Below are 12963 nucleotides of genomic sequence, written 5' to 3' on the forward strand. Positions count from 1 at the left end.
TAACTTAGTGGCACGTAATCTTGCAATATCTACATCTAATTCTATGACAATCTCAGTCCTTTAAAGGAGTGTGTCAAGTCAAATAGAGCTGTGGAATTGAAGTAAAGAGGGAGGTGAGGAGAAAACCCAGGCAGCACACTTATGGGTAATGGTTAGGTAATAATGCCTGCTCAAGAAACAAGAACCTAGCTCACTATTAGCTTGGTGAAATATGCTAAAAACTTCTCAGAGTCAACAATGGGCCAGATCCATCCCTAGTGCAACTGCCGACCAGAACAGGGCAAATGTGGCCCATTGTCTTGACCAAATCACAGATCCACAATGAGCCAAACTGAAGTGAGAATCCATTTTTATTTTTTATTAAGAGCTGGCTGGAGAATTTCCTTCAAAATGGAATTTTGGTGAATGGTGGGAGCAGAGAGGTTAACAATTTTTTTCTCCTTTTGCCACCAGCTCCGTTTGTTAACCATGGCAGTGCTATCTTGAATCCTTTTTCCTCACTTAGAGTAGAAGATTGTAAAACAGTAAATTTAGAGCTTGTGGATATTGGCAGGTGTAGCGCCGTAGACTCTGAAGTCCTTTATCAGCAGAACAGGTGAATGAAGGGAAGCAGCTATGCAAACTTCTTCACGCAGTTTCTCAAGTGTGTCACTGTTGTCCTGGAAGGACTGTTCTTAGGGGTGACCGGGTAGTCAGGCATCACACCCATTCGTTATTTGGTTCCTCTGAGACTGCCAACAAAGTTACAAATTAAGACAAGTTGTTTTGGTGGCTTTTGGTGATATGGACCCATACACCCTGAGTTGGAACCAGACTGAGACATCAAGTCATTTCATATAAGACACAGTGCAGCCATCAGATATTTACCATTTGGGGGAATACACACCTGGACTGAATTTGATCCAGTGAGATTTTTAAAAGGCCTTATATCCCAATACTCATATTTTTGGACCATTCAGTCTTCAAAACAAAATCATGCTAATTATTGTATCTTGTTAGGTAATGACTTGATCTACTTCATCAGTTTCAAACAAATTACCCCGTCTGCAATCTGTTCAGGCTATGGAGAATCTCTCCTCTGTATATTTTCCTGTAGAGTAACAAAAGGATTAGTCAAATGCAGGAAAAACTCTAATCAAATCATAACTTCAGAGTACTATTGTCAATTAATCTTTCCTCCAACAATAGTATCCTACACAATGTGAAGCAGCCATTTGTTGCATCACAAAAATAGCAATATCTGAATATTCTGTGCATTAACATTCCATTATAAAATATGTGTTCTGGAATGCAGTCTGAGTCAATGTATATTCTGATCCATTAGCCTTGTAGGCATAATTAAAAAAATATATCAACACCAATCTTCTCAGCCTAACCACATGAAAGTGACAACTCATGTTTCACAACTGCATTAAATATAGTAAAGCAATTGTCCTTGACTGTAGGTACAAGTTCCTATGTGACAGTGCATTCTTTACAATTATTTCATCATAAAGGTGTTTACTAACACTCTTTTGCTTGCATCGATTTTTAATAGCATTCTCTGGGGAGCAATTTCAAGTGAGAGTCTAAGAAATTGCTTTTCTTCTTGTGTGTATATCGACACTTGTGTTTGTAAGCATTTTACTATGTCTTTGTATGTGATATTACTGTGGTCTAGTAAGTTATAAGAAAATCAAGAGAATAAGTGCTTGTCTCTAGAAGCTGGTAGAAAACAGAAAATCTGTTTTCATGAAAAACTTCACAAATTTTGAAGTTGTTTTCATTTTAAAGTTTTAGAACTTTAGCTGTTTTTCCCCATTTTTTTTGTGGTTTTTAAAATTGTATATATTTCAAAACTATTGTATAAATGGCCATCAGAATTTTTTGTTTGCGGAAAACATGTTTTGGGGGTTTTTTGGTAAATGAAAAATTTTAATCACCATTTCAATCCCATTATCAATAACCCTTTTTTTGATTTTAACAAATGAAAAAGGAATGACATTCTTCATGAAAAACAAATTTGGACAACCCCCTCAATGTTTTCTGGGAGAACATTGCTTTTGAAAAAAACATTTTTCAATGAGAACTTTTCATTCCAAAAATTGTTAAGCAGTTCTGTTGTCTCCTTGAGGATACTTGCTAGAGTGTCAGCTGCTTTGTCTTTAAAAGCAAGCCTTTTGCTTTTAAATCTTGGAAGGGCAGCATGGTCAAGTGGGGGTAGAGTACTGGACGGAGAGTCAGGAGACATAGCTCTATGATTGACTTGCTGTGTGAACTTAGGGAAGTCACTTAGCTTCTCTGTGCCTTAGTTTCCCTATCTAAGGTTCATTTAAAATTAGAGATGTACTTGAGTTGCAAAGTTTGGGAATATCCAAGAATTTGGGGGATATATAGCCAAAGTTCAGACTTTGGGGGTTTATTCAGCATGTTATAGAAATAGAGAGAAGATGCAAAATTGGGAACCTGATCCAAACTTTCCCAACATCGGAGAGGAGTTTAGATTCATCTCTAATTAAAATATTCGCTGTTACTTAAGGAATACAACTTTCACCATTTCCAGGGATGTGGAATATTTAGACTTGCATTGTTTTGATTCAAGGGATGCCGTCTAGCTCATAAATAAAAACAAATCAACAGAATCGCACAATTAAGAGATTGAAATAACCTGTGAGATTAGTTTTGCAGGGCTTTTCCCTACAGTACATTTTCTAGTATCTTTCCTTCTGTTGCTCAGATTAATAATTTAAGGCCTGAATCAAAAGTAAAACCTTTTTTATTTTTCCATTTTAACATATATTGGTTACTCATTGCTTTTGTTTTTAGGAGAAAAATGCAGGGATTTTCATAATTGGTTTTGGGGGGAAATTCCACATGGAAAATTCCACGGTTTTTGAAAAACAGTTAAAATGTTTAATAGAAAATCAAATGCTTGCCCTAAAGCCTTGTGTCTCTTTAAATACCTACTCCCAACAAGGGGAGGACAGCAATGCAGCAGCTAAATCCATTGCAGCTGGGGCTGTACTAAAAACTGCAAAGCAAGCCTCGTGCTTTCGGCAGCCTGCAGGGGGGGATTCCAGAGCCAGCCTAGCTGAACTTCCCCTGTGAAGCCCATTTTCAGAGGTTTGGCACAAAGAGTAAGATTTGTCTTGAGTCCATGACCTCCATAATTCACCCCACTCTGTACGCAACTTAATTTTTTGCACTGACTAGGGTTGCCAACTCATGTCTGAACCCAGCTCTTCCAGGTGAAATATAGTACAAGAGCTTTCAGTTTTTGGAGGACAAGCTAAAAGCTATCATTGGCCCTAGAAAAAGATGTTAGCTTCTCGAGGGGCTAAAGAGAAACGTATCATGGGCCATTAGTGTTTACCAAAATCATCTTTCACAAACTGCAACATCCATGGTTCATATCTTCATTGTATAAGGACTAATCATAAACTATTGCTTAATTATCAAGCAAAAGGACAAGCACTCAAGCATTTGGGTTTCACTGTACAATGTAGCTTGCGTGTAGCTGTCAATTACCATTAAAAATGGAAAGTTCATCCGCCCCTCCCCCTTTAAACCATCTTCATAAATTCAGATTAAGTTAAATGTTATGGGAAAATTGTCACCAGAAAACAATTACTCCAGGCACAAAGCCAGTGGTCTCAAGGTTAAAAAGGTATTTAAAAATACAACAAAAATACTACAAGTGGGTACAAATATTTTGTAGTAAGGCACAAAAAGCCACACTAAAGATCAATTATTAATTACTAAAGTTTCAACTTATTATTTATTTAGTTGGTTTACATAAGGGTTGAAAAGAGAACAAAAATTAAAGATTTTGCTTTCTGATTCTCAGTGCTTTCCTTGCTGTAAAACAAAGCCTTTGGGGCTGTTAATTCAGGAACCAGGGAGAGGGAACTAAATTCTGTCCTCGTTTATACCTGCCAGACCTCACTGAAGTCAATGGATTTGCACAGGCATAACAAGGGCAGAATTTTGACCTTTATTTTTACATTGCTGAGAATATATTTGAGAATCGTACTGATGGAGATTGTTTCAAGTGATCATTGAGATCTGGATCCAGATTTAGGCCAAAATTCTCAAACGTTGGAGACTAATGTTAGGCCTGTAAACCCATATGTAACTGCCTAAATCAGTGGCCTGATTTTCAAACATCCTGAGCATATAGCAACTCAAAGTTCAGCAGAAACTGCTGGGTGCTCAGTGCCTTAAATAATTAGGTCCTGATTTAGGTGCTTGCCCGTAAGTCTTCAAAGTTTGGGGACAGAGTTTTGGTTTGGTCCATTATAAAAATGAGGACTGGTAGCAAAATTTGGATCTGGATCCCAGGTCAGATTCCAAATGCCCTCCAAAATGTAGGTATACTTCATATCAGGCTTATTGTTCTGAAGACAACTTTATTTACTGCTATAAAATTAGTTAACTCGGAGATAAATCCTGCCTTGGGATGCACGTTGAAGTTAATGGGAATAGTCTATGCACATCCAAAGACCGAATTTGGCCCTGCACTTGGAATTACAGGTCCTTGGTGGATCATCTCAATCATGGAAGTAGCACCAGATGTTTCTGAGGCTGGAATTCAAAAAGCATGAGCAGCACAGCAGTTATGAAATTTAATGAAAAACATTTCTTCTCCCTTTCCAAAAATGTTAATTCCTTTTCTTGTAATGTATGAACTAATGTGATGGTTCAGTGCATTTTTGGACCAGTTAACAAAAGGATCCCACATTCCACCCCTCATTTCTACATCTGAAACTGTAATGCAGGCTGGGGAGCCAGAGAGAGGTGCAATCTCAATAGCTTTGCTAAATGTTCAATTTCACTGTCCATTATATCAGATAATGGATGAAACCCTAGAATGCAGAAAAATTCCACAGCTCTCCCATTCCCATATTTTCCCTGGTATTATTCGTATTGGCATGAGTAAGGTTCTAGGATGGATCTTGGTAGTACAGCACATCCCATAAACTCAATACTTACCCCCAGATAAAATCTCACTTGTAAATTGCTGCTTGTCTGACTCTGCTCCCAGTGAAGTCAATAGGGCCATTGATTTAGCAAAAGCAAAATTAAGACAACACTGAGCACTTTTGATAATCCCATTTTACAAGATCAAAGTATGATACAAACATTCATCCTCTCAACAGCGCTGCAAATAACCAAGCATTTTTAACCCCGAGTTGGCAGACTGAGATGTGAAGAGACACACCCAAGGCCACACACTGAGTCTGTGGAGGAGCCAAATTAGAATTTGGGACTGTCTGACTCCCAGGCCCATGCTCAGACCTCCATACCATGCGGTCACCCAGGAAAAGTGATGTTTCCTCCTCACGGAAAGAGGTCTGTAGGATAAGCAGCAACATGTGCTATGCTAGAAGGCATCATGGTAAAAAAGAGGTCTGACAGAGTTAATGGACTCAGTTGAACTGCCTGACATGTATTATTTACTGCATTCTGGCACCATAAAATGTCAGCAGCTTGCACACAATGAACAGGAAAAAGGTTCTGTATCTGATTTATTCCATGAACACTAAGAAGGTTTTATATCTGATATATTAACATAGAGTGAAATTAATTCTACTGAACTTTGATAGGCATTGATTAAACAGGTCACATCTAGAGTACCCTGCATATGCCATTCTGAACATACTGTAGCGTATACAATATACTATAGATTTTTCTACTAAAAACCTCAGTCATCTGGAATCAACAAAAGTAATTAATAAAATTTAAATGGCTACACAATATAATTCTATGAAGGTTCATGCTAGGATGAAACAAGACCCTATATTGGTCTTGAGCCACAATGAATAATACAATTATTTTTATTTTGCAAGAGGTCACAACAGAAATGTTTGAGATTTAAGCTGCCAGAACTATAAATTTAGCAGAAAGTAGGCATTTAATGATAGATTTCATTGCTGTGGTTTAGGTTTTATTTTGACTGTTTGTTTTGTCTTAAAAACACTAATGCTGAAATGTTGTCTCAAATCTTTATTTTCAAATTACTTATTATATTGCCATAAATTATAGGGTGCAGTAAAAGCCAGATTTAAAAGGAGGCATATTTTACTTTCTCATCTTTCTATAAATAGCACAACACTTTTATGAAACAAGAATAATAAAAAAAGTTCTTTTTATATGACTAAAGTTGCAAGTGCAAAATTAATGGCTTTCCTCCAAGTGGCACAATGAATTGGTCCAAATTTAGGAGCATAATGGTAGAGGTTAACTTTAGGAAGTCCATGTAAAACTGTAATCTAAAATTCCACCACAATTACAATGTTTCTACTCAAATAATAGTTAAGTCCATGGGGCGAGTGCTAGCAAATACCTTGTAAAGATGTTCTTATGGCTTTCATTGTTTTGATGCTTTTGCATTTTCAGCATATGTTATTAGAAACGGCAAAAGACCTGAGCCGTGACCCATGACTGTGGGTTACAATCAAACATGAGCACTTGGACAAAAATAAAGGGTGGAGCACTTTGTTGATAGTGGAGAATAAGATGTGCCACGTTTACAAAATGACAAGTAAACAAAGTTCATGGGAGACTTGTTGAGCATAACGTAGCCAAAACTGAAGCCACCAGGGTATTTTTTGAGGGCTGCAGCTGAGCATACTCACCTGGGTGACAGACAAGAAGTCCAGGGCACTGGTAGGGGTTTTGAAATCATAAATATGCATGCACATAGTCTCTTCTTTCTGATCCACTCATCTGTTCTTTGTTGATGATCAGGCAGGGTTTGGGAATATACAAGAGTGCTTTCCCCATGTGTAGGATTCCTGTAAACTTCAATATTCTGCTAGCTCATCACAATAATATAGCAGAAGGGAGTGAGGGGAGATGGTGTGACCTACACACATCCACCCCTCAACCAACCCAGATCTGCATGGGTAGGTTTTTTAGGCTTACCAGCCTTTGGTGATATTCCTGTGAATGGTCAGAGATGAATATACATATTAGGCTGCCGATTGTTACTTTAACTCCTCTTCTAGAGCAGTGGTCTCCAAACTTTTTTGATCGTGCACCCCTATCAGTAAAAAAATTTTGAGTACGCACCCCCTGCCGCACCGGCTCTACCATTTTTACTGAGGGGGGGGGGAACGCTCCTCCTGCCGTGGGATCCTCTTGCGCACCCCCTGGGGTGCATGCACCCCACTTTGGAGACCACTGTTCTAGAGGGACTGTTAGTGAGCCCCATTTTAGGATGTGTAACATTTTCCATTGTAAAAGACCTTGTCTGAGCAGTATCCCTAACAGCCGCATTGTAGAGCGAGCTGGAAAGGTTGTCCCTGCAGAAAATTTTGACTTTTCAGTGAAAAATTGAAAACTCGTAGGGAAAAAGCTCTGAAGCTGACTCTATTTCCTATATAATGAAGGCCCAGTTAATGCTGCCAAGGTAATGCTTTTATGAGCCCATATCCAACAGTACCCAACCATCCTACACATCATACTACTGGAGAGGCAGGAATAATCTGCCCCGATAAGATGTAGCTGGGTCCAGGAATGTACACATCAGGCCCTTCCCTGGAGGGCCCGTTCTGTGGCTCTAGCTACAGAGAATCTGCAGGGCGTTAACTGGATGGGTTCTGAAAGAGGCAGAAGGGGGGACCACCCCACCTATCACTGTTGGTTGCTGCTCTTTTCCTCACTTATGCACATGAGGAAGAAGTGGCCTGAATTTGAACCACAGACCATTTAGTCCCACAAAGAAAAAGAGAGGCTGAGACCCCACATTTCCCTTCATGACCTTTGCACTCTCATTTGAGATGAACCAGAACTATACTTTCCTCTGATTGCTACGTTGTTGTGTGTTCATTTAGCTAGCACAGAGTAGATCTCTTCAGCCACAACGAAAGTGCTTTCCCACCATTCTCTGACTTCTCATGTTACAGGACTTGGGTCCCAGGATGACCACACCCTGTAATGTTAAGGAGTGTAACTTCAGTGGTTCCATGTGCTGTGGCTCTACCAGCCATGCCCCCTCCCCTTCCTTGGCGTGCACAGTGCCCCCCAAATATTTCTCTGCACTGCCGTAGTTGGAGTGCTGTGAATCAGTTTCATATCATACAGGGGCCACAGATATCCCTGTATCATCTCCCTCTACCCTGCATAGTAGAAACACAGCAGTTCTGCTGACTCCAGCAGGTTGTGCCTCAGTGTGGGCATTTATGGGTTATGGCCTAATGGGGGTGCAGGATTTGCCCATTGGTTTCAGATGAGAATACACCCTCATTTCTGGCAAGGAAAATATTTCTCTGCATCCTTCTTTTATCACCTCCTGCAGCCCAGTCAGCAGAGCAGTAATTCTGTGTCCTCAAGTGTGACCTACTTTGGGGGGGATTGGGTGGTGGTAGGGAACCTGTTTAGATAAAAACTCTGATCTGAACCAGAACTTTCTCAAAGTTCAAGTTAGTTCCACTCCCTCCCCCCTCTTTTTTGCACCTTATTCTTCAATTTTACCCTCCTCTGCCGGGAGAGAAAGTACTGAGATCGCGTGAGAGAAGCTGCATTGGTTGCCCATCCAGTACTTGACCCTAAGTAGGAAGCATTGAAAATCATCTTTAAAAATCTGCTCTTGTGATCTTTCCAGCCCAGTGCAGCAGTCAAGAGGCTCAGGTCTTTTAGATAAGCAAGTGAATGCAGGATTCTTTAACCACTGAAAGTGATGCTGCAGACTTCTAGTTTCTGCTTTGGTGGCTAGCCCATAAGTGACTGGGATTCTAACAAGGTCGTTCCCCAGCTATCTCTGCTAGAAGAGGTGAATGAGCTGCATGTGCACTCAATACATGAGAATTAATAGAAGCAATTTTCACTGACTTCACTTAAGTTTTTGGCCAAAAGCACTGTAGGCGTTTGCTAACAAAAGTAGGTGGCCTGTGCCTCAGCCCATATACTGTCACGAAGACAAAGAATCACTCAACGAGGCATCAATCTGTTTCTCTTTGCAGGGCTGTCTCTTCCCCCCCTTTGTCAGTCAAAGGTGCCAATGTCTCTTCGTCTCCCTCCCCCCTAGTAGATTGGTGTCAGTCATTCCTGTTTTCTCTTTTTATTAATGATTTTGCATAGAGATGTCATTACTGTTCTATACATTTGTATGCAGATGGCACGACTGTGCATTTTAATGGCAAATCTGTTTCTCACATAACGACTGAACTGCAAAAAGACTTTGACAGACTGGTTCCAGGAAAACAAACTGGTTTTAAATGTAGCAAAAACTAAAACAATGCCTTTTGGCTCTCCTAATCATCTGAACTCAAATGATGATTTTCCTTTGAAGTCAAATCTTCAGGAGAACTGTGGACAAACTTTTACATCCTGGTCTTGCCCTCTCCCCAAGTTTAAGATTCAAAGGATGCTATCAAGCATGATGGGCCAAATGAATCCCTGGTCCTAACTCAATGGAGTTACACCAGGATTGAATGTGGCCTGTTAATCAGACACTGGGACTAATAGGTGGATTGGGTGCGGCTGGGATGAAGCCAATGGTGTCTTAAAGTTGCCCAAGGTATCAATTTCCTTCTTCTCGATGTTCTGTATATATTAAACTCAAAGGACTTGATCCTTCATTCCCTAGGTACCAAAATCATATTGAATAAGGAGCAGGATTCATAGGGTTTTTTAAAAAAAATCAATCAGGGGAAAGAATTGCAGTGATGTAAAACGTTGCAAAACTGAAATATTCCATGCAAGGTCCGAGAGTCGCAACAAACAGTGTTTCCCTTGTTGTTGAACATGCCGTTTTCTATGCTGGGTGCAACACTGTATAGAAATGGTGCTGATAGGAAATCCAACTGTAAATATTAAATACGAGTAAGGAAAATGTATGTTACCTGAGAAGCTCAAAGTCAAGTCTGGGAATTGCCATATTATCCCAAACTCCTAAAATTAGCTCAGGTCCCTCTAGAGTCGAGGTGAAGCTATTGCAATCACCAGACACTAAGGATGTGTTTAGACTCCCTTGTTGAAAGGGCAGCAGAACACTGGTTTTCCCATTGTTCCAAATCTTCAGTAGAAGGCAGCAGCTCGATTGCTGCTCCCAATCTAGTTAAGTCCAATAGAGTTCAGATTCCAATCATACATGGGGTTTTCTCCCAGTTGCAGCTAAGCAGACTGTAAACTTCTGATTTTAGTATGGCAGCACTTCAATGAAATTGCAAAAGATGGGGGTGGAGGGGAGGCAATAAGCACTTGTTGAAAGCATCGGCTCCCTCCCTGTCTTTCCAGTGTAACTATGAGCAAGCATCCGACTTTAATCACGTGGTCATTGACCACAGCTGCATTTTATATCAACTTCTGCAGCCTGTGTGTAGGATGATAAACCTAAATCGGTGAAGAGCTGGTTCAAGAACAACAGTGTATATCATTAAAAAAGCATCATTTAGCAGCATTCTTTCATGACAAAGTGTTATGTCATTTTTGTTTCATCATAAATAAAGGGGGCATTGGATACATTCTTGGCACAATAGAGCAGCTGCCAAACGTGAATGTGGTTTGAATTTATTAGAAGTGATTGATTATTATTTTTATTCACCATGTTAAATGGAAAGCATCCTTTTGTGGGGCGACAGTAACTTTCCTTCTCCCTCTCCATCCCGTGTCCCTGTACTAAATCAACACACAGGTGAAAACAATTGTGCTAATATTTCACAATGCAATTTATTTTAAGTTACTGTGGTTGTATTTTTTTCGGTAACAAAAACTGCTCTTTATTTTTTATGTTTTTTTTTTTTTTTTTAATTTGAAACACAAAGTTTCAGCAAACCAGCGAGGGCATAGACGGAACACAGATATTGAAATATGTGAAATAAGGTCAAAATGGATCAGAAAGAGCATATATAAGTACCAAAGGAGGGGGTTATCTGTATATATTAAAAGCTGCACTAGCAATATGAGCTTAAATATTGCAGGAACCTCTGAGGGGTTTACTCAGAGTGTAACTCAGAAAAACCTGAGAGCTCATCTTTGTAAGTCTTATTGCATCTTGTAAGTAACAATAATGTTGTGTAGCTGTGAGGAACTGTCTCAGATTGAGGTGTAAATAGAGGAAATTTTGGAACAAACAAATAAATTAAACAGTGATAAGTCACCAGGACTAGATGATATTCACCCAAGAATTCTGAAGGAACTAAAATATGAAATTGCAGAACTACTAACTGTGGTATGTAACCTATCACTTAAATCAGTCTCTGTACCAGATGATTGGAGGATAGCTAACAGGATGCTAATTTTTAAAACAGGTTCCAGAGGTTATCCTGGCCATTAGAGGTTGGTAAGCCTAACTTCAATATGAGGCAAATTGTCGAAACTAGAGTAAAGAACAGCATTATCAGACACATAGATGAACACTATTTGTTGGGAAAGAGTCAACGTGGTTTGGGTAAAGGGAAATTGTGCCTCACCAATCTATTAGAATTCTTTGAGGAGCGGGTCAAAAAACATGTGGACAAGAGGGATCCAGTAGATACAGTGTATTTGGACTTTCAGAAAGCCCCTCACTAAAGGCTCTCAAGCAAAGTAAGCTGTCATGGGTTATGAAGGAAGGTCCTCTCCTGGATCAGCAACTGGCTAAAAGACAGGAAACAAAGGAAGGAATAAATGGTCAGTTTTCAGAATGGAGAGAGGTAAATACTGGGGTCTCCCTGGGATCTGTACTGGGACCAGTGCTTTTCAGCATATTCATAAATGAGCTGGAAAAAGGGGTAAACTGATGGAAAAGTTTGCAGATTATACAAAATTACTCAAGGTAGTTGAGTCCAAAGCAGATTGTGAAGAGTACAAAGGAATCTCACAAAACTGGGTGACTGGGCAACAAAAGGGAAGATGAAATTCAATGTTGATCAATGCAAAGTAATGCACATTGGAAAACATAATCCCACTTATACATTCAAAATGATGGGGTCTAAATTAGCTGTTACCATTCAAGAAAGAGATCTTGGAGTCAATGTGGATAGTTCTCTGAAAACATCCACTCAATGTACAGTGGCAGTCAAAAAAAAAAAAAAAAAAACAAACAAACCCCAAACAAATAAAAAAAAAAAAAGGTGAACAGAATGTTAGGAACCATTAGGAAAGGGATAGATAATAAGACAGAAAATATAATATTGCCTCTCTATAAATCCATGGTGCACCCACACCTTGAATACTGCATACAGTTCTGGTCACTCCATCTCAAAAACATATATTAGAAATGGAAAAGGTACAGAGAAGGGCAACAAAAATGATTAGGAATATTAAACCGCTTTAATCTGAAGTGAGATGAAAAAGATGAACTACGCAGCTTGGAAAAGAGATGACTAAGGGGGGATATGACAGAGGTCCATAAAACATGAATGGTGTGGAAAATGTGAATGAGGAAGAGTTATTTACACCATCACTTAACAGAAGTATCACACTGTCTGGAGTGGCTCATGAGCGAGAATGTCAACCTCAGGGCAGATTGTTAAGAAAACAGGGCACAAATCCCAAATTAGTTGTGAGTTCTATAGTTAGCTTTCACCAACCCAATAACAAGTGTAAACTTGGGTACTATACAGCCTTAACATGGGATACAGAAATTTATAAGTAGGATTAATACATGCAGCAATCTACAAGCATTCCATAAAGTTGAATAACACTAACCTCTATTTCAACTATACTAACCCACAGGTGAGCCAGACTGGTTTCCAGCTATGCATTTGTCAGTGTGCAGTGAGGCCTTGGCATGAGCTGGCACCAGGTCTGCCAGCATCATACCTCCAACACAAAACTGATGTGGATGGGTTGCCACTGATGCTTCTAAATACACCTCAGAAACCCCCCTCAGTCTTGCTAAGGTATCTGACACTATATTTTCTGTCCCCTTGAAATGGATTATATTTTTGTGTTCCTGCAGTGCCAGACTCCAGTGTAGTAATCTAGAATTATCTTGGTGCAACCATATTAGAGGGGTATCAGAGTAGCAGCCGTGTTAGTCTGTATCCGCAAAAA

This window comes from Malaclemys terrapin, chromosome 11 (assembly GCF_027887155.1).
Source record: "Malaclemys terrapin pileata isolate rMalTer1 chromosome 11, rMalTer1.hap1, whole genome shotgun sequence".
NCBI lineage: Eukaryota > Metazoa > Chordata > Testudines > Emydidae > Malaclemys > Malaclemys terrapin.